This window comes from Vulpes vulpes, chromosome 6 (genome assembly GCF_048418805.1).
Source record: "Vulpes vulpes isolate BD-2025 chromosome 6, VulVul3, whole genome shotgun sequence".
Classification (NCBI taxonomy): domain Eukaryota; kingdom Metazoa; phylum Chordata; class Mammalia; order Carnivora; family Canidae; genus Vulpes; species Vulpes vulpes.
Genome location: NC_132785.1, coordinates 83,373,399 through 83,396,688, shown reverse-complemented (window position 1 = coordinate 83,396,688; position 23,290 = coordinate 83,373,399).

Genomic DNA, 23,290 nt, shown 5'->3' with positions numbered 1-23,290 from the left:
GCGTCCCTACAAAGTACCATGTATTGACACAGTGCCACAATCAAACAGTTCTTAAAAGTGTGTTAACTTCTTTCTTTTGTTTATAAATGCTGATGTGGGATGACAAAGACTCTCTTTGGTTGAATGATAGATTGGCTCCTTTGAGCCCTCTTTCTGAATAGTCCTTGTCCTTGGAAGCCTCTTCTGCTGGCCAAGTCCAGTTTTAGCAAGTATCTTGCTAAGTCAGTTTAGAGAGAACCCCCTACTCTTGATATCTGATCACCTTTGATATAAAATCAAATTGGTCATCCTTCACCTTCAGTATATCATTACTCTAATCTGCCTTCAGCAAGAATTCTATGAAATTGTTTTTATCAATAATCCCCCTACCCTTGCAGCCTTCTTTTAGTAATTTTTTTTAAATTAATTTTTATTGGTGTTCAATTTACCAACATACAGAAAAACACCCAGTGCTCATCCTGTCAAGTGTCCGCCTCAGTGCCCGTCACCCATTCCCCTCCAACACCCGCCCTCCTCCCCTTCCACCACCCCTAGTTCGTTTCCCAGAGTTAGGAGTCTTTATGTTCTGTCTCCCTTCCTGATATTTCCCAACATTTCTTTTCCCTTCCTTTATATTCCCTTTCACTATTATTTGTATTCCCCAAATGAATGAGAACATACACTGTTTGTCCTTCTCCGATTGACTTACTTCACTCAGCAAAATACCCTCCAGTTCCATCCACGTCGAAGCAAATGGTGGGTATTTGTCGTTTCTAATTGCTGAGTAATATTCCATTGTATACATAAACCACATCTTTATCCATTCATCTTTCGATGGACACCGAGGCTCCTTCCACAGTTTGGCTATTGTGGCCATTGCTGATAGAAACATCGGGGTGCAGGTGTCCCGACGTTTCATTGCATCTGAATCTTTGGGGTAAATCCCCAACAGTGCAATTGCTGGGTCGTAGGGCAGGTCTATTTTTAACTCTTTGAGGAACCTCCACACAGTTTTCCAGAGTGGCTGCACCATTTCACATTCCCACCAACAGTGTAAGAGGGTTCCCTTTTCTCTGCATCCTCTCCAACATTTGTGGTTTCCTGCCTTGTTAATTTCCCCCATTCTCACTGGTGTGAGGTGGTATCTCATTGTGGTTTTGATTTGTATTTCCCTGATGGCAAGTGATGCAGAGCATTTTCTCATGTGCATGTTGGCCATGTCCATGTCTTCCTCTGTGAGATTTCTCTTCATGTCTTTTGCCCATTTCATGATTGGATTGTTTGTTTCTTTGGTGTTGAGTTTAATAAGTTCTTTATAGATTTTGGAAACTAGCCCTTTATCTGATAGGTAATTTGCAAATATCTTCTCCCATTCTGTAGGTTGTCTTTTAGTTTTGTTGACTGTATCCTTTGCTGTGCAAAAGCTTCTTATCTTGATGAAGTCCCAATAGTTCATTTTTGCTTTTGTTTCTTTTGCCTTTGTGGATGTATCTTGCAAGAAGTTACTGTGGCCGAGTTCAAAAAGGGTGTTGCCTGTGTTCTCTTCTATGATTTTGATGGACTCTTGTCTCACATTTAGATCTCTCATCCATTTTGAGTTTATCTTTGTGTATGGTGAAAGAAAGTGGTCCAGTTTCATTCTTCTGTAGATATCTGTGAAATCCATCTGGTCCAGTGTATCATTTAAAGCTCTCGTTTCTTTGGAGATGTTGTGCTTAGAAGACCTATCTAGTATATAGAGAGCTAGATTGAAGTCACCAAGTATAAGTGTATTATTATCAAAGTATTTCTTCAGTTTGGTTATTAATTGGTTTAAATATTTGGCAGCTCCCACATTCGGGGCATATATATTGAGGATTGTTAAGTCCTCTTGTTGGATAGATCCTTTGAGTATGAGATAGTGTCCCTCTTCATCTCTCACTATAGTCTTCGGGGTAAATTTTAATTTATCTGATATAAGGATGGCTACCCCTGCTTTCTTTTGAGGACCATTTGAATGGTAAATGGTTCTCCAACCTTTTATTTTCAGGTTGTAGGTGTCCTTCTGTCTAAATGAGTCTCTTGTAGACAGCAAATAGATGGGTCCTGCTTTTTTATCCAGTCTGAAACCCTGCGCCTTTTGATGGGGTCATTAAGCCCGTTCACGTTCAGAGTTACTATTGATAGATATGAGTTTAGTGTCATCATATCTATTCAGTCCTTGTTTTTGTGGATTGTTCCACTGAAATTTTTCTTAAAGGGGAATTTTAAGAGTTCCCCTTAAAATTTCTTGCAGAGCTGGTTTGGAGGTTACATATTCTTTCAGTTCCTGCCTGTCTTGGAAGCTCTTTATCTCTCCTTCCATTTTGAATGAGAGTCTTGCTGGATAAAGTATTCTTGGTTGCATGTTCTTCTCATTTAGGACCCTGAATATATCCTGCCAGCCCTTTCTGGCCTGCCAGGTCTCTGTGGAGAGGTCTGCTGTTACCCTAATATTCCTCCCCATAAAAGTCAGGGACTTTTTTTCTCTTGCTGCTTTAAGGATCTTCTCCTTATCTTTGGAATTTGCAAGCTTCACTATTAAATGTCGAGGTGTTGAACGGTTTTTGTTGATTTTAGGGGGGGATCTCTCTATTTCCTGGATCTGAATGCCTGTTTCCCTTCCCAGATTCGGAAAGTTTTCAGCTAGGATTTGTTCAAATACATATTCTGGCCCTCTGGCCCTTTCGGCGCCCTCGGGAACCCCAATTAAACGTAGGTTTTTCTTCCTCAGGCTGTCATTTATTTCCCTTAATCTATCCTCATGGTCTTTTAATTGCCTGTCTCTTTTTTCCTCAGGTTCCCTCTTTGCCATCAACTTGTCTTCTATGTCACTCACTCGTTCTTCCATCTCGTTAAGCCTCGTCGTTAGGACTTCTAGCTTGGATTGCATCTCATTTAATTGATTTTTAATTTCTGCCTGATTGGATCTAAATTCTGCAGTCATGAAGTCTCTTGAGTCCTTTATGCTTTTTTCTAGAGCCACCAGTAGCTGTATAATAGTGCTTCTGAATTGGCTTTCTGACATTGAATTGTAATCCAGATTTTGTAACTCTGTGGGAGAGAGGACTGTTTCTGATTCTTTTTTTTGAGGTGAGGTTTTCCTTCTAGTCATTTTGCTCATTGCAGAGTGGCCAAAAGCAAGTTGTATTGGGAAAAGGAGAAAAAGAGAGAGAAGGAAAGAGAAAAAGAAAAAAGAGAAAGAAGAAAAAAAGGGGAAGAAGAGAAGAAAAAGAGAAAAGAAAGAAAGCAGAATAAAAAGGGGGTGGGGTGGGGTGGGGGAAGCAATCAGAAATCAAGAAGAAAGAAAAAAAGCACAAAACAAAACAAAAACAAAAACAAAACAAAACAAAAAAACAAAAAACAAAAAACAAACAAACAAAAACACGGGGGAGTATCTTCCGATTCTGTGTACTTTAAGTCCCTTGACTTCCCTTGGAACTGGTCCGTCTCGCTGGTCTTCTGGGGGAGGGGCCTGCTGTGCTGATTCTCAGGTGTTAGCACTTGCGGGAGCTGCTCTGCCCCTGCCTGGTGCAGGGCTCAGTGGGGGTTGTTCACCCCGTGAGGCCCCGGGAGGAAGCCACAGTGGCGGGGCCAGCTCTGGGACCCTGGAGTCAGCCCCCACAGTAGCTCCGGGGCTCTCCGTCTGCAGGGCCTGGGGGCTCCCGGGCGGGGCCGCTGATCCGCTCAGCTCGGGGCAGGAGCGTCCTGGCTGTCCTGGGCCCTCCCGGCCTCTGCCTGTCCCGGGGGAGGCCGGATCCTGGGCTGTGTCCCGGCGCCCTGTGCTCCGGGGCCTGCGCTGTTGGATTCGCTCCCGCCTCGCAGCCCCCTCCACGGAGCCGCCGCCCGAGCCCCTCCGAGCTGTTCCCGGAGCCGCGCAGCCCCCTCCGCGGAGCTTCTTCCTCCGCCTGAGCCGCCGCCGCTGAGCTGATCCCGGAGCCGCGCAGCCCCCTCCGCGGAGCCGCCGCCCGAGCCCCTCCGAGCTGCTCCGGGTCCCGCCGAGCGCTGCAGCCCTTAGGGAGCTCGGCGCACTCTCCGGGGCGCAGTTCCTCTGTTACTGCCCCAGGGAGCCCGAGGGCATCCCCGCCTTTCTGGGGATCCTGCTCCAATTCCCTGGGAGGCCTTTCCGCGGGGAAGGTCGGTGCAGCTCCTGCTCCTCCGGGACGGGGCTCTCCTGTCCTGGGGACACTCGCCCCGGCCTCATCCCGGCTCCTCGCGGGGCCCCTTTTTTTATGTGTCTTTATTTCTTTTTCCGTCTTCCTGCCTTGATAGAAGCGCGAACTCCTCTCACTGTAGCATTCCAGCTGGTCTCTCTTTATTTTATTTTTTTTTAATTATTTTTTTTAAATTTTTTTTTTATTTATTTATGATAGTCACACACACAGAGAGAGAGAGAGAGAGGCAGAGACCCAGGCAGAGGGAGAAGCAGGCTCCATGCACCAGGAGCCCGATGTGGGATTCGATCCCGGGTCTCCAGGATCGCGCCCTGGGCCAAAGGCAAGCGCCAAACCACTGCGCCACCCAGGGATCCCATGGTCTCTCTTTAAATCTCAGGCCGAATTCGTAGATTTTCAGGATGATTGGATGGTTTTCCAGGTAAGTTGTTGGGGACAGGTGATTTGGAGACCCTACTCTTCCACCATCTTGCCCCTCCCTCTTAGTAATTTTTGATCCACTGACAATCCTCCCCACCCCAGCTCTGCTCCTTAGCTACACATTCTCAGCTATCTTTGCTGTATTCACTGTTGAGCCTGATTTGTCTTTCTGAATAAAGAAAGCCTTCCTTACCTTCTAACAGATGTCAGAATATTCTTTTCTTTAATAAGATCTTAATATGACTATATCTAATAATATTCCTAGAGGTCCAGTAATTAGGCAGCTTCCTGTCTGTCCAGTTGGATGCCCTTACTACTCAAAGCTGGTTGTTCAAACATGGTCAGAACCAGAGCACACAAAATGGGCATCAGGTTAAGGCTGAGAGCCAAGAGATAGGATTACAGGGACAGCCAAGGTTGAAAATAGTCACCTGAAAATGTGGAAAGCTGAATGATTGACCCATAGTTATGGTTCAGGATGAACCCAGGAAGTAGGGAAACAGCCAACATCATGGGAAATAAGGATACAAGAAGGAGGTGCTAAAGTGATCTAATTCCATTTTTTTTTCTTGCTCAGGGATATTTTTTAAAAAGTTAAATATCTTTTGGCTTTTGTGTAAAGCCTCTTTGGCTACTTTGGCATCTGACACACAATAGACTCTATGGGAGATGGAGGTCAGCTCTGTTGCATGCATATGCATGCTTTTATTTTTTTTTATTTTTATTTTATTTTATTTTTCTTTTAAGGAGAAGCAGGCTCCCTGCAGGGAGTCTGATGTGGGACTCGATCCCAGGACCCCAGGATCATGCCCTGAGCTGAAGGCAGATGCTTAACTGCTGAGCCACCCAGGTGCCCCCATATGCATGCTTTTAAATCAATACAATGAACACCAGTATCCTAGATGGTCTGCCAGAGAAATGGGATTTTGCAATTATAAGAGTTATCATTTATGTCAGTATTCCTAATTTTTAAAATATCAGAACATAATAACATTATTCAATATAAAAACTATCTTTACCATAATTGACTATTGGGGTGATAATTCAGAAGGCATTAGATGACGGGAGGCTACTATACTATAATAGCTTATTATAATCTTAATAGCTTAAGATTATATACTTAATCTACTATATATGTGCTATATATAGTTTTAGTGTTGCTAGTATCCCTTAACTCTCCTGAATGCTCAAGACCTGAAGAGAAGCCAGGGTGGGCAGCAAGGAGAAGTGCAAGGGTCAACCATAAAGGGAAAGTATGTGGGGTAGAATCAAAAGAAGAGAAAAAGATTCAGCAGCTACAGCAAATTAGTGTGCAGCCATTGGAGTTTCTCAAGATTCATAGGGTTACACATTATGAAAATTGGTATTTCAGAAGAGATGGAAAGTGAAAGGAACTAGAAAGGATTTTTAAAAAAGTGAGATTTTGTGAGATCCTCATTGTGTTACCTTTGCAATGTCCTATCAGACCTTGTTTAAGATGTATTTGATATCAGAAGTAAAAATATTGAAACTGAATTTAAAAATGATTAGACTAATGGCATAATTTGTATGGCCAGAAGTGCTAACTGAATTTAGAGTACGGTGAGAAGGTAGAAGGAGAGGGACAGATCGGAAGACAGACCACTTCTGTGTGTGTTGTGTCCTAGGGGCCCCTGTGTAGAGACTGGGAAGGGAGGCATTGCAGCAATGCCCATTATCAGGAGAAGATTGGAACCTGGGCTCCGGCTTACTGTGTGCCTTTTAGCAAGTGGATTTCTTCCAATTCTGGGACAAAGATAATAAAAATTAATCTACTATTAATCTCCTGGTTAAATGTTTATGTATGGTCATGATCAGAATCATAAAACTGAATGAATTATTAGGGATTAATTTAATATAAAAAAGGTAACTGGTAGTTTCTAAACTCCTGCAGGTAGTCCAATTGTGAGAAAATAAATTTTTTATAAAATAATATGATCCATACTACTAGGTGTGATTTTTCTCTGAAATAAATTTTAAAACTTATTTAATAATAAATTTTAAATTCATTTAGGATGGAATCCCTGCTCTATTCCTACTAGCTTCAGAACTTCATTAAGTTCTTAAACCCTCTATTTCATGTCCAAAGTGAAACAGTTTTATGTATGTCAAGAAATACTGTGGAGGTGCTATATTTACGGTGACTATCAGAGTAAAAGGTGTCTTCTTTTTTTTTTTTTTTTTACACAAATGAGGTTTTTTTTTTTTTTTTTTTTTACACAAATGAGGTTTTTTTTTTTTTTTGGCCATCTTTCAGTTTAAGATAATGTCTTGATAATTTTTTCAAATTTCTGGCTTCTTAGTAGTCTTTGTCAAAAAGAAAAAAAAAGATTCAGAATAATCAATTGCCCACTCTTAGTCCACTCTGCTCTTCACCCTGGCAAAGGATAGTTTAACTTTTGCTAGTATGGGGTTAGTGAAAAGGTATCTTCCAGAGACACTCAGAATGGAATATTGAGACTTCTCTATGCCATAGGTGATTACAGAGTTATTCTATCTCCATCTTTTAGCCCTTGAATGTGCCCTTTCTAGTTATTTAAATGGTCAGACTCTGAGCTATCAATTGTTTTTTAGTTTAAAAACTCTTATCTGGCAGCCCCGGTGGCTCAGCGATTTAGCGCCATCTTTAGACCAGGGCATGATCTTGGAGTCCTGGGATTGAGTCCCACGTCGGGCTTCTTGCATGGAGCCTGCTTCTCTCTCTGTGTCTCTGCCTCTCTCTCTCTCTACTCTCTGTGTCTCTCATGAATAAATAAATAAAATCTTTTTTTTTAAATTAATTTTTATTGGTGTTCAATTTACCAACATACAGAAAAACACCCAGTGCTCATCCCGTCAAGTGTCCACCTCAGTGCCCGTCACCCATTCCCCTCCAACACCCGCCCTCCTCCCCCCTTCCACCACCCCTAGTTCGTTTCCCCGAGTTAGGAGTCTTTATGTTCTGTCTCCCTTCCTGATATTTCCCAACATTTCTTCTCCCTTCCTTTATATTCCCTTTCACTATTATTTATATTCCCCAAATGAATGAGAACATACACTGCTTGTCCTTCTCCGATTGACTTATTTCACTCAGCATAATACCCTCCAGTTCCATACACGTTGAAGCAAATGGTGGGTATTTGTCGTTTCTAATTGCTGAGTAATATTCCATTGTATACATAAACCACATCTTCTTTATCCATTCATCTTTCGATGGACACCGAGGCTCCTTCCACAGTTTGGCTATTGTGGCCATTGCTGATAGAAACATCGGGGTGCAGGTGTCCCGACGTTTCATTGCATCTGAATCTTTGGGGTAAATCCCCAACAGTGCAATTGCTGGGTCGTAGGGCAGATCTATTTTTAACTCTTTGAGGAACCTCCACACAGTTTTCCAGAGTGGCTGCACCAGTTCACATTCCCACCAACAGTGTAAGACGGTTCCCTTTTCTCTGCATCCTCTCCAACATTTGTGGTTTCCTGCCTTGTTAATTTTCCCCATTCTCACTGGTGTGAGGTGGTATCTCATTGTGGTTTTGATTTGTATTTCCCTGATGGCAAGTGATGCAGAGCATTTTCTCATGTGCATGTTGGCCATGTCCATGTCTTCCTCTGTGAGATTTCTCTTCATGTCTTTTGCCCATTTCATGATTGGATTGTTTGTTTCTTTGGTGTTGAGTTTAATAAGTTCTTTATAGATTTTGGTAACTAGCCCTTTATCTGATACATCATTTGCAAATATCTTCTCCCATTCTGTAGGTTGTCTTTTAGTTTTGTTGACTGTATCCTTTGCTGTGCAAAAGCTGCTTATCTTGATGAAGTCCCAATAGTTCATTTTTGCTTTTGTTTCTTTTGCCTTTGTGGATGTATCTTGCAAGAAGTTACTGTGGCCGAGTTCAAAAAGGGTGTTGCCTGTGTTCTCCTCTAGGATTTTGATGGACTCTTGTCTCACATTTAGATCTCTCATCCATTTTGAGTTTATCTTTGTGTATGGTGAAAGAGAGTGGTCCAGTTTCATTCTTCTGCATGTGGATGTCCAATTTTCCCAACACCATTTATTGAAGAGACTGTCTTTCTTCCAATGGATAGTCTTTCCTCCTTTATCGAATATCAGATGACCATACATTTCAGGGTCCACTTCTGGGTTCTCTATTCTGTTCCATTGATCTATGTGTCTGTTTTTGTGCCAGTACCACACTGTCTTGATGACCACAGCTTTGTAGTACAACCAGAAATCTGGCATTGTGATGCCCCCAGGTATGGTTTTCTTTTTTAAAATTCCCCTGGCTATTCGGGGTCTTTTCTGATTCCACACAAATCTTAAAATAATTTGTTCCAACTCTCTGAAGAAAGTCCATGGTATTTTGATAGGGATTGCATTAAACGTGTAAATTGCCCTGGGTAACATTGACATTTTCACAATATTAATTCTGCCAATCCATGAGCATGGAATATTTTTCCATCTCTTTGTGTCTTCCTCAATTTCTTTCAGAAGTGTTCTATAGTTTTTAGGGTATAGATACTTCACCTCTTTGGTTAGGTTTATTCCTAGGTATCTTATGCTTTTGGGTGCAATTGTAAATGGGATTGACTCCTTAATTTCTCTTTCCTCAGTCTCATTGTTAGTGTATAGAAATGCCACTGATTTCTGGGCATTGATTTTGTATCCTGCCACGCTACCATTGCTGTATGAGTTCTAGCAATCTTGGGGTGGAGGCTTTTGGGTTTTCTATGTAGAGTATCATGTCATCGGCGAAGAGGGAGAGTTTGACTTCTTCTTTGCCAATTTGAATGCCTTTAATGTCTTTTTGTTGTCTGATTGCTGAGGCGAGGACTTCCAGAACTATGTTGAACAGCAGTGGTGAGAGTGGACATCCCTGTCTTGTTCCTGATCTTAGGGGAAAGGCTCCCAGTGCTTCCCCATTGAGAATGATATTTGCTGTGGGCTTTTCGTAAATGGCTTTTAAGATGTCGAGGAAAGTTCCCTCTATCCCAACACTCTGAAGTGTTTTGATCAGGAATGGATGCTGTATTTTGTCAAATGTTTTCTCTGCATCCAATGAGAGGATCATATGGTTCTTGGTTTTTCTCTTGCTGATATGATGAATCACATTGATTGTTTTACGAGTGTTGAACCAGCCTTGTGTCCCGGGGATAAATCCTACTTGGTCATGGTGAATAATTTTCTTAATGTGTTGTTGGATCCTATTGGCTAGTATCTTGTTGAGAATTTTTGCATCCATGTTCATCAGGGATATTGGTCTGTAATTCTCCTTTTTGGTGGGGTCTTTGTCTGGTTTCGGAATTAAGGTGATGCTGGCCTCATAGAACGAATTTGGAAGTACTCCATCTCTTTCTATCTTTCCAAACAGCTTTAGTAGAATAGGTATGATTTCTTCTTTAAACGTTTGATAGAATTCCCCTGGGAAGCCATCTGGCCCTGGAGTCTTGTGTCTCGGGAGGTTTTTGATGACTGCTTCAATTTCCTCCCTGGTTATTGTCCTGTTCAGGTTTTCTATTTCTTCCTGCTCCAGTTTTGGTAGTTTGTGGCTTTCCAGGAATGCATCCATTTCTTCTAGATTTCCTAATTTATTGGCATACAGCTGTTCATAATATGTTTTTAGAATCGTTTGTATTTCCTTGGTGTTGGTAGTGATCTCTCCTTTCTCATTCATGATTTTATTAATTTGAGTCTTCTCTCTCTTCTTTTTAATAAGGCTGGCTAATGGTTTATCTATCTTATTAATTCTTTCAAAGAACCAACTCCTGGTTCTGTTGATCTGTTCCACAGTTCTTTTGGTCTCGATATCATTTAGTTCTGCTCGAATTTTAATTAACTGTCTTCTGCTGGGAGTGGGGTCCATTTGTTGCTTTTTCTCTAGTTCCTTTATGTGTAAGGTGAGCTTTTGAATTTGAGTTCTTTCCAGTTTTTGAATGGATGCTTGTATTGCGATGTATTTCCCCCTCAGGACTGCTTTTGCTGCGTCCCAAAGATTTTGAACGGTTGTATCTTCATTCTCATTAGTTTCCATGAATCTTCTCAATTCTTCCTTAATTTCCTGGTTGACCTTTTCATCTTTTAGCAGGATGGTCCTTAACCTCCATGTGTTTGTGGTCCTTCCAAACTTCTTGTTGTGATTAAGTTCTAATTTCAAGGCATTATGGTCTGAGAATATACAGGGGACTATCCCGATCTTTTGGTATCGGTTCAGACCCGATTTGTGACCCAGTATGTGGTCTATTCTGGAGAAAGTTCCATGTGCACTTGAGAAGAATGTGTATTCAGTTGAGTTTGGATGTAAAGTTCTGTAGATATCTGTGAAATCCATCTGGTCCAGTGTATCATTTAAAGCTCTCGTTTCTTTGGATATGTTGTGCTTAGAAGACCTATCTAGTATAGAAAGAGCTAGATTGAAATCACCAAGTATAAGTGTATTATTATCAAAGTATTTCTTCAGTTTGGTTATTAATTGGTTTAAATATTTGGCAGCTCCCACATTCGGGGCATATATATTGAGGATTGTTAAGTCCTCTTGTTGGATAGATCCTTTGAGTATGAGATAGTGTCCCTCTTCATCTCTCACTATAGTCTTCAGGGTAAATTTTAATTTATCTGATATAAGGATGGCTACCCCTACTTTCTTTTGAGGACCATTTGAATGCTAAATGGTTCTCCAACCTTTTATTTTCAGGTTGTAGGTGTCCTTCTGTCTAAATGAGTCTCTTGTAGACAGCAAATAGATGGGTCCTGCTTTTTTATCCAGTCTGAAACCCTGCGCCTTTTGATGGGGTCATTAAGCCCGTTCACGTTCAGAGTTACTATTGATAGATATGAGTTTAGTGTCATCATATCTATTCAGTCCTTGTTTTTGTGGATTGTTCCACTGAACTTCTTCTTAAAGGGGAATTTTAAGAGTCCCCCTTAAAATTTCTTGCAGAGCTGGTTTGGAGGTTACATATTCTTTCAGTTCCTGCCTGTCTTGGAAGCTCTTTATCTCTCCTTCCATTTTGAATGAGAGTCTTGCTGGATAGAGTATTCTTGGTTGCATGTTCTTCTCATTTAGGACCCTGAATATATCCTGCCAGCCCTTTCTGGCCTGCCAGGTCTCTGTGGAGAGGTCTGCTGTTACCCTAATATTCCTCCCCATAAAAGTCAGGGACTTTTTTTCTCTTGCTGCTTTAAGGATCTTCTCCTTATCTTTGGAATTTGCAAGCTTCACTATTAAATGTCGAGGTGTTGATCGGGTTTTGTTTATTTTAGGGGGGGATCTCTCTATTTCCTGGATCTGAATGCCTGTTTCCCTTCCCAGATTCGGAAAGTTTTCAGCTAGGATTTGTTCAAATACATATTCTGGCCCTCTGGCCCTTTCGGCGCCCTCGGGAACCCCAATTAAACGTAGGTTTTTCTTCCTCAGGCTGTCATTTATTTCCCTTAATCTATCCTCATGGTCTTTTAATTGCCTGTCTCTTTTTTCCTCAGTTTCCCTCTTTGCCATCAACTTGTCTTCTATGTCACTCACTCGTTCTTCCATCTCGTTAAGCCTCGTCGTTAGGACTTCTAGCTTGGATTGCATCTCATTTAATTGATTTTTAATTTCTGCCTGATTGGATCTAAATTCTGCAGTCATGAAGTCTCTTGAGTCCTTTATGGTTTTTTCTAGAGCCACCAGTAGCTGTATAATACTGCTTCTGAATTGGCTTTCTGACATTGAATTGTAATCCAGATTTTGTAACTCTGTGGGAGAGAGGGCTGTTTCTGATTGTTTTTTTTGAGGTGAGGTTTTCCTTCTAGTCATTTTGCTCAGTGCAGAGTGGCCAAAAACAAGTTGTATTGGGAAAAGGAGAAAAAGAGAGAGGAGGAAAGAAAAGAGAAAAAGAAAAAAGAGAAAGAAGAAAAAAAAAGGGGGAAAAAGAGAAGAAAAAGAGAAAGAAAAAGAAAGAAAGGAGAAAAAAAAGGGTGGGGTGGGGTGGGGTGGGGTGGGGGAAGCAATCCGAAATCAAGAAGAAAGAAAAAAAAGCACAAAACAAAACAAAAACAAAAACAAAACAAAAAAAACAAAAAACAAAAAACAAAAAACAAACAAACAAAAACACGGGGGAGTATCTTCAGATTCTGTATACTTTAAGTCCCTTGACTTCCCTTGGAACTGGTCCGTGTCGCTGGTCTTCTGGGGGAGGGGCCTGCTGTGCTGACTCTCAGGTGTGAGCACTTGGGGGAGCTGCTCTGCCCCTGCCTGGTGCAGGGCTCAGTGGGGGTTGTTCACCCCGTGAGGCCCCGGGAGGAAGCCACAGTGGCGGGGGCAGCTCTGGGACCCTGGAGTCAGCTCCCGCAGTAGCTCCGGGGCTCTCCGTCTGCAGGGCCTGGGGGCTCCCGGGCGGGGCCGCTGATCTGCTCAGCTCGGGGCAGGAGCGTCCTTGCTGTCCTGGGCCCTCCCGGCCTCTGCCTGTCCCGGGGGAGGCCGGATCCTGGGCTGTGTCCCCGCGCCCTGTTCCCCGGGGCCTGCGCTGTTGGATTCGCGCTCCCGCCCCGCAGCCCCCTCCGCGGAGCCGCCGCCCGAGCCCCTCCGAGCTGCTCCGGGTCCCGCCGAGCGCTGCAGCCCTTAGGGAGCTCGGCGCACTCTCCGGGGCGCAGTTCCTCTGTTACTGTCCCCGGGAGCCCGAGGGCATCCCCGCCTTTCTGGGGATCCTGCTCCAATTCCCCGGGAGGCCTTTCCCCCGGGAAGGTCGGTGCAGCTCCTGCTCCTCCGGGACGGGGCTCTCCTGTCCTGGGGACACTCGCCCCGGCCTCAGCCCGGCTCCTCGCGGGGCCCCTCCCCCTCGGAGGCCTTTTGTTTATTTCTTTTTTCCCGTCTTCCTACCTTGATAGAAGCGCGAACTTCTCACTGGAGTGTTCCAGCTGGTCTCTCTTTAAGTCTCAGGCCGAATTCGTAGATTTTCAGGATGGTTGGAAGGTTTTCTAGGTAATTTGTTGAGGACAAGTGACTTGGAGACCCGGCTCTGCCGCCATCTTGCTCCTCCCCCCCCTAAATAAATAAAATCTTAAAAAAAAAAAACTCTTATCATTTATGAACCCATAAGATACATGCAAAAAAATCAGAAAATACATATAAATAGCTAAACATCTTTTTTTCTGTGTATATATATGTATATTTTACAAAAATTGAATCATGCTATATATAAACTATTTGCCAACTTGCTCTTTTCTGTGCATTTTTGCATATACAGGCATTTCTGGCAAAATGCAATGTATGTGTTCCTGAAAAACCCTGTATTTGGCAAAACTGCACACTAAAAGTGACAGGGCTTAACTGAAAAATAAGGTTAGGGAAGAGTATTAAAAATCCAAGCAAATCTGTAAGCAGAGCACTCGCAAAAACAATCATTGGTACCTGGGGAGATAAGTTGGGCTGTCAGGCAGACAATTCAGCATGACTACAGACTGACATGTCATATATATATATATATATATATATATATATATATATATATATACACACACATATATATAAATAAAAGCAGGAACAATACAATACAGTGGCAGTGCATTAACCCTTTAATTAGATCTGGAAGGAGTATGCTGAGCAGGAGTATGTACAATACAGGTGGAAACAGCTCTGAGGCAGTGGGTTTACCTTCAAGGTAGGCCTGGATGCCAGTGAAACTGAACCGAGAGCTGTGCCTGTCTGGGCATATGCGCCTCTGAGTCGGAAGGTGCTAGGGATCAAATTTTGTCCTCCCAAAATTATATATTGAAGCCTTAACCCTCTATATGATGGTATGTGGAGATAGGGCCTTTGGAAGATAATTAGGTTTAAATGAGGTCACTAGGATGCAGCCCTCATTATAGAATTAGTGTATTTATAAGAAGAGACACCAGAGAGTTTGCTTTCTCTCTCTGTGCCATGTGAGGACACAGTGAGAGGCTGGTCATCTAGAAGCTAGGAAGAGGGTCCTCACCAGGAACTGACCACACTGACACCTTGATCTTGGATTTGTAGCTTCCAGAGCTGTGAGAAAATAAATTTGTGTTAAGTCACCCAGTGGATAGTATTTTGTTATGGCAATCTGAGCTGACTTAAGACAGAAGGTCTGTGAACAAACTCTTTTAAAATTTATTTATCTGGGGTACCTGGGTGGCTCAGTCAGTTGGGCGTCTGCCTTTGTCTCAGACCCTGGGATTGAGTACCATATTGGACTTCCCTGCTCAGTGGGGAGTCTGCTCCTTTCTCTGTCTGCCACTCTGCCTCCTTGTGCCCCCTCTTTCTCTCTCTATCAAATAGATAAATGCAAAATTAAAAAAAATAGAATGTATTTATATATTCTTCAACTTTTTATTATGGAAATTTTTAAGCACACCTATAAGTAAATAAAATAATATAGCTAAAAGCTAGCTTCAACAGATATCATTATTTTTCTAGTCCTGTTGCTTCTGTTTTCCCAGTGCTACCCTTCACTTCCCCTTTCCCCCTCACTGAAATATTTTGGAGCAAATCCTGACATTGTAACATGTTACTTGTTAATAACTTGGTATATATTTCTGTTGGATGAAGACAACCTGTAAAGCATAATGCTGTCATCCATCACACCTAACAAAATTGACCAAAACTCTTTAATATGTAATATCAAATCCATGGTCAAGTTTTTCCAGTTAAAAAAATCTTTTTATATTTGCTTTCTTTGAATCAAAATTTAAGGAAAACCTACAAATTTGATTTGGTTGTAGTATTTTAAATTAGTTTTTGGATAATGTCTATAGTTTATTTTTGAAAATATTAGTAAATATGTATGACTATTGATATTTATCCTTTATTACATATATGGCTTATTATTATGCTCTTTGCTATATTTCACTTAATAGCTAAATCTTGGAGACCACTCTACATTAGTATACTGAAAGAATCATCAGTTCTTTTTATAGTTGCATAGTTGCATAGTACTCCATTGATGGGTATACCATAGTTTATTTAATCAGTTTTATACTGATGGAATTTGGGTTGTTTGCAATCTTTTCTTATTATAAATTTTATAAATCATGCCATAATAAATAGCTTTTTTGCATATTTCATATTCTCAGGCACTTGTTTTAAATTTTCTTAAAATATAGACCAAGGGGCTCTTGCTGTCAATGCAGCTTTTGAGTAAATGGCTTTTCCTTTCCTGATGATGCTTAGAAGTCTACCCCTTCTATTCTGGTTCTACTCACCTAGGAAAACTTGCATATTAGCCTACATGACTCCAAATTTATACTGACGTAATTCCACTTTTTATCAATCATATATATAACAAAATATGTGTACAGAAACATGTATTACAGGATATATATATATGTATGTGTATATATATATATATATATATACATATATATACCCATACTCCTAACTTCCTTCATACCACATATCTATATTATCATTTTTAATGGCTATTGTATAAGTTATCTATTATTGCATTGCAAATTACCCCAGAACTTGGTAGCTTAAAGCAATAAACATTTATGTAAGGTAAGGCCTACAGAAATCTCAAGGCTCTTAAAGGCTAGTACATTGTGGTGAGCATGGCTTAATTTATAGAGTTGTCTAATCACTGTGTTGTGCAACTGAAACTAATGTAACATTGTGTGTCAACTATACTAAAAAAAAATTAAAGAAGGAACCAATGCCATCAACACCTTGATTTCAGACTTCTAGCCTTCAGAACTGTGAAACAATACATATCTGTTGCTTAAGCCAACCAATTTGTGGTAGCACCAACTATATACTTCAATTAAAAAAGAAAAAAACTCAAGGCTTACTGGGGCAGGATTTGCTAGTGAGCTCACATACATTCCTGCTGGCGGGCTTGTGTTCCTTGCAGGCCACTGGACTCATTTCCTCACTGGTGGTTCTCTGGAGGCTGTCCTTAGTTCCTTGCCATGTGGGATTCTCCATAGAGCATCTCACAGTAGCTGGCTCCTAACAGAGGAAGTGAGAGAGCAAGAAAAGGTGACCAAGACAGAAGCCATTCTCTTAGCAGCCCAGTCTCGGAGGTTGTATTCCATCTCATCTGCCATATTCTGGTGGTTAGAAGCAAATCAGTATGTCCAGCCAATAATCAAGGGGAGAAGTTGGTAACAAGGGAAAGAATGCCAAGGCTGGGTATCACTGGGGGCTATTTGTGGAGCTGCTTACCACAATTGCATAGCATCTCATTAGGTGGATTATATTATACAATCTTCTGTTGCTGGATGTTTAGATTGCTTCTAATCACATCACATACCCATAACTTTCCATTATCCTTCTCATGCCTACTCTATGCCTCAAATGTCTAGAAGTCCAAGCTCCAAAGCAACCCTTTCTTCATGTATAGACTGCAGAGAAATATACAACTCTCCTATCAACTCCTTGGAAATTTTAATGAGTAACATTTTCTCCCTCCTGTTGCAGATATTTGAAATCAAAGAGATATTAGTCCTTAGTTTATTCTTAAGTTTAGAATTGATATTCTGTATATAAGATACTCTTGAAATTCAATAAAACAGAGATAATGTCCTAAGTAGGAAAATAGGCAGAGAGTGAACAAATAAATGACAAAAGTGATAAATTAAGATATTAAACTATTAAATAAGAAAACTGTAAATTACAGCTAGATATGATTTTTAATTAATTCAGTTGACAAAGATTTTAGAATAGCAGAATACCTAATGGTGGCAAGGATGTACATAACTAGGTACTCTTGAACATTCCTGGAAGGAGTTTGCATTTGTACCCTATGAACTTCATTTCAATTCACCTACGTTTTCTGTGTCTTTTTCCACATTTATCCCCCCACTCCCCCCACATCTTGTAGTTAAAATTGGACTGTAGAATTTTTTCAGTGTTAGCTGTCACTGTGGGATCACTGTCATTGTGCACAAGACATTAGGAAATATCTGTCAGAGAAGTGAGAAATGTTTATCAACAAAGGCCACACCATGGACTCTTTATGGGTTCAGATCCTGACAAAAGGATTCTCAAGTTGCCAGGCAGGTTAAAGGCAGTCAAAACAACGGTGACAGTCATAACAGAAATAGACTTCATCACTTGCCATGTGGATATGGGTGCTACGAAGCAGAACCATTGACATGCACCTGGGAACACATGAAGTGCACTGCATAATACAACAAACTATCTCCATTATGTGGGAAAAATGTTTTTGTAAAACTTCAATTATAGAATCTTAAGTTTCTTCAAGTCATTTTTTTTTTTTTTGGAGGGAGAACATATTGTTATAAGCTAACAAAGTCTCTCTGGGTATCACTGTGTTTATTTTTTTTATTTTTTATTTTTTAAACAGGCTTTCAGGCTTTTTTTTTTTTTAAGATTTATTTATTTATTTATGATAGACATAGAGAGAGAGAGAGGCAGAGACACAGGAGGAGGGAGAAGCAGGCTCCATGCCAGGAGCCTGACGTGGGATTCGATCGCAGGACTCCAGGTTCGCGCCCTGGGCCAAAGGCAGGCGCCAAACCGCTGAGCGACCCAGGGATTCCCTATCACTGTGTTTAGATGTCTTTTGCCCTCATCTTAGTAGTCAATACAATGAAATGGGTTGAAACTAATTGATTTCCAGAATCGCTTAGAGGAAATGCCACATTGTGAAATCACCGTTTCATTTAAAGCGTATATTCTTTGTTACTTGCAAACAGACTTGTGTATACCTTACAATTATTTCACAAGTACAAAACAGAACTGGGGCCGGAAGTCTTTTTCGTTCTGTCTTTGGGTTCAGAATATAATCCTTGACACATAATATAGTAATTAAGTCATTTGACATTTCCGTGTCCCTGAGATTCTTTATAAGATTAGTTTGATGATCAAAAAGGTAGAGGTTAATGTACAAAAGCACTATGAATTTATAGGTCATGGATCTCTTCCAAATTGAAGACATTTACTCATTGTCCTTTTTTCCTCAGTCAAAACAGAAAGGAAAGTATGTTGATTTTTATTGTGTATTGACCATAAAAAGCAGGAATTATATGAGTCAATATGTGTTGCAAAGAGCTTAATAGATATTTTTATTCTGTCCTTAGAAGCTTGGTATCTGACAACACAATTTAGTCTCAACACAGGAAAATTATACCTCTTCTATTTCTCCAAGTTTCCTGTAAAATGGAAGTGAAAATTCTACTTCCTTTCATAACTCACAGGGATCAGACCAAAAGGCATACACAAAATTTGTTGATTTTCACACCATTTAAGCATATGATAGCCAATTACCCAGTGTGTATTTTACTTATTGTGGGTCCTTCCTCTTTTTTTACTTTTTTCTCAGGCTTTATTTTTCCCTAGTACATTTGTATGTTTTGTATATAACTCTAAGTGGTTCAATGTAATGAATTAGTGACATCTTTCGGAGGATATGTCACTAACTTACTAATGTTGGAAATCTTTTTTTGCTTCTACTGAACCTTCCAAATTTCCACTTAACACAAGATATGAGAAATTAATAACCCCTTTAATCTGAGAGAATCACCCTATTTGTATAACTGAAAAATTTTCATTAATAATACTTATGAATTTTTCTCATATCTTGTAGAAAATTCACAAACTCTTATCCCTCTTTTATTTTTTAAATGTAGTTAGTTTGTTTAGCTTGTTCCAAAGTTTTTCCATGCACGTTATTGCAAATGTTTTCAGTGGTAGGTAAATAGTATACAGTTGGCCTATTCACTTCACAAAACTTTTACATATACAGTCAATCTTACTAATAATCAACAGCATATTCTACTTAGAAAATCACTAACTTGAACATTCTTTAGGAACCCCCCCCCCTTTTTTTTAAGGTTTATTTATTTGAGAGAGAGTGTGCATGTGCATGAAGATGTATGGGAGGAGGGGTAAAGGGAAAGAATCTTCAAGCAGACACCCTGCTAAGGGCAGAACCCCACTCCCAGTAGATCTTACAACCCTGAGATCATGACCTGAGCTGAAATCAAGAGTTGGATACTTGCACCACCCAGGCACCCCTAGGAATCCTTTTCAAAACAGCTTTACTTCATATGTTTCCTTCTCATTTATATGTAGACTCTTCTACATGATTAAATTTTTTTTTTTTAATTTTTATTTATTTATTTATGATAGTCACAGAGAGAGAGAGAGAGAGGCAGAGACACAGAGGGAGAAGCAGGCTCCATGCACCGGGAGCCTGACGTGGGATTCGATCCTGGGTCTCCAGGATCGCGCCCTGGGCCAAAGGCAGGCGCTAAACCGCTGCGCCACCCAGGGATCCCTCTTCTACATGATTAAAACAGCAGTCATGTTCAGTGTGTCCTTCAGGTTTGATCTTTACCTAATTTGCATTTCAGGGTACCTGGGTTGCTCAGTCACTTAAGCATCCAACTCTTGATTTTTGCTCAGGTCATGATCTCAGAGTCCTGGGATCAAGCCCCATGCCTAACTTCATGATCAGCAGAGAGTCCTCTTGAGATTCTCTCTCTGTCTCTCTGCCCCTCCCCCCAAAATAAATAAATCTTAAAAAAAATTAATTTGCATTTCAAGACTATAGAGGTCAATGCATTTTTTTTTTGTCAATGCATTTTGAAATCCAAGTTTGTACTTAACCTAAATGGTCTATAAGTAGGCTATAAGCTTCCAAGTGAGCCAAAGGATTTAAATAATGGTGAGCTAATTAATATTCCACATATTAATTGAGTAAGGTTATATCTCCTGAGAAATTATGTATGGAAAGCCATCTCTCTGTTAGTATTGCGATCATCAGTATTTGAAATTAAGTGGCAAAGGGCCACACCAAGATAGAATGATATTTTAAGAAGTAGAACATTGACCACTTACAGGTCTTCTGATGGGATAAATGTTAAAACTTTTGCTGTAGGATCTCGCAGAGATAAAGTGATGACTTCCAATCAAAAAGCTCAAGGAAAACACTTGTAAGGAAGAAAATTTAATCATTGTGACCTGATTAAATCACAAAATAGAGATTTTGTATAGAACAAGGAAGGCAATTTAAAAATATATTTTTTGTGCTCTAATTTCTAAAATGATTTACATTTTTTTCCTATTTGATCTTAACTTATATTGTATAGCTGAGAGACAAAAGAGTATGATTTTAAGCCCCGACTCTGCCATTAACTCACTGTGTGACTTTGGGTGGGACTTTTGACTTCTTCCAAACTTCCTCATTTGTGAAATTAGGTAGTTGTGCTAAATGATCTCTAGAGTAGCATTTGGCTTGGAACATCTATGATCATATCTTGTGTAAATGTTGTATCGTCTGATTTTCTGATTACTTGAAAATAGTACCCAGTTGGATTTAAAACAAAAAATAAACGTGAACATCTAAAATTTTTCTGTGCTATTTCTATCTGTTTAATTGTGAGATCTATTTCTTATTTATGCCTTAGTCTTTGAGAAAGCTAAGGCTGGCCATTAAATAGTTCTTCTAATTAGTATGAATGGTTGTAGCATTTAAAATCCTTGTCCTGCCTTTGATAATATAAAAATTGGAGTGAAGAATATGCCTTGCTTGAACATATTAGCATGCAAACCATGTAGCCTGAAAAGATGTGTTTAGGCTCTGAGAATAAAGCAGAAGCTAGCACATTCTGACAGCTGTGAGAAACACAAAAAATATTAATGGTGGCAGTTAGAGAGTCAGACAGAGAATAGCAATGCACAGGTGCATTTTCCCTAGTGCATATATTTCTCTTTTAGTATTCATGATAAGTTTCCAATACCTTCATCTTTACACAGGAATTAGAAAACAGTTCAGACTTATTAGTTTGACTGAGCAATAGCCTAGGACAGCTAAGAGAACAATGCCTATAGGGGCATGTATATTTGCAATAAAATGGTCTTCTATGATAATGCTTTAAATATCACCATAATGCCATTTTTATTTTCTAATAAAGTCATCATCATAACAATTTTATGGTTCTCTTAATTCTATTCTTAACATCTTATCTGAGTGGGGTGAAAAATTACATTAATTGCAAGCTGTTCTACTTGCCTTATCGGCCATTATCTTGTAATACAAGTTTCCATTATTTGTCTCTCAACATTTTGAATTTAAAGGTTAACATGCCTCTTATGGTTTGGGATAATTATGTGGAAAAAACCTTGTAAGTCAATATAGAAACTCATCACTTCAGATTAACAAACAATATAGAAATAGCGTAAATTCTCACTTGAATGTGTGTGAGCATATGATCACATTGAATCCCTCTGCACACACCACAAAAACCCTAAACAAATCAGAAATAGATATCCTGAATACTCTGTTCTCAGAGTTATCAGGAGATATAATGCAATGTGCACAAGACAGTTTCCTAGTGATACTGTATATCTCAAGTTCACTGTCCGTGAACAGTGAGAGCCATTTGGGTCTTGAATATCTATATAGATCTATCCTTACCCTCAAACTTCTAGTGAACTTCTTGAAGAATAATGATGGAAATAGTGTTACACTGCCACAGACACATAAATAGTAGAATTCAAGCCATTGAAGGAAATTTTCCTTTCTTTACAAAATTCAGAACAAAATCATACATGTTAGGGACACCTGGTGGCTCAGTTGGTTAAATGTCTGACTCTTGATTTAGGCTCAGGTCATGATTTCAGGGTTGTGAGATTGAGCTCCATATTGGGCTCTGTGCTGGGTGTGGAGCCTGCTTAGGATTCTCTCCCTCTCTCTATGCCCCTTTCCCCTGCTCATGTGCTCTCTCTCTCTCAAAAATTTTGTATGTTAGTTTCCCTAAATTTATACTTCAGGGAAGTTGTCATTTCTCAAATCACCTTTTATACTTGCAATTGAATGCCTTAGAATATGTACCTCTAAAAGTCTCTCTTTAGAATTTGTATTAAAATGTAAATGAGTCAGACTAAGCTCTAATTTTTAATTTGGTCTCTTTATAACCATTAAATTTTATTCAGAAGATCCTAGCTTGGGCCTGGTGGTATTCTGATAACAGTGAGATGGCTGAGATTGATTGCTGTTACTATGGCACCATATGACACCTTTGGAGTCTATCATCTTGAGATCAGGGTATTTTATAACACTGGAGAAAAGATCTCATCTTCTTTAAGGACACATATTTTCCTTGCTACTTCTTTGAGACTATCGTCCAGTCTCCCGTTCCTACCTTGCATTTCTTTCTATAGCCATTATGTTCCTCAGGTTCTTCGAAAATCTTCTCTTGCTTGTTTATAATGTAGTGATACAGGATGATACAATTTCATCAAATTCCTAACTACCAGATGTTATGTGTCAAGTGAGACTTGAGATTGGTTATGAGATCAGTAATGAGTACACACATACATATACAAACACACAATTTTAAAAATAACAAAAAATTTTTTTGTTATCTGTTTAAATTGATCTTGAGTATCAAGTTTCAAGTGAGATATTGTTGTATGTTATATAGAAAACTATACATTGGCAATCCATATTGCCAAGTTTTGAGCTCCATTCTTAGAAAAGCAGATATTAACTCATAAACTGAAGATTTCTCTTAGGCGTAGGCATTTTAATTCAGTTTTTTTTAATCTATAAATCTTTCTTCTTGTTGTTTCCAATTTGAAATGGTATCTACCATTATCATCTTCATGATACAGTCTTTTTTTCTTTGTAATTCTGCTAGAGTGGAGCTCAGCAAGAGATTCATTGCTTCTCTGATTTAAAACCAATATTGATTAGTTCATCCTCCTTCCCCACCCATCACAAACAATATA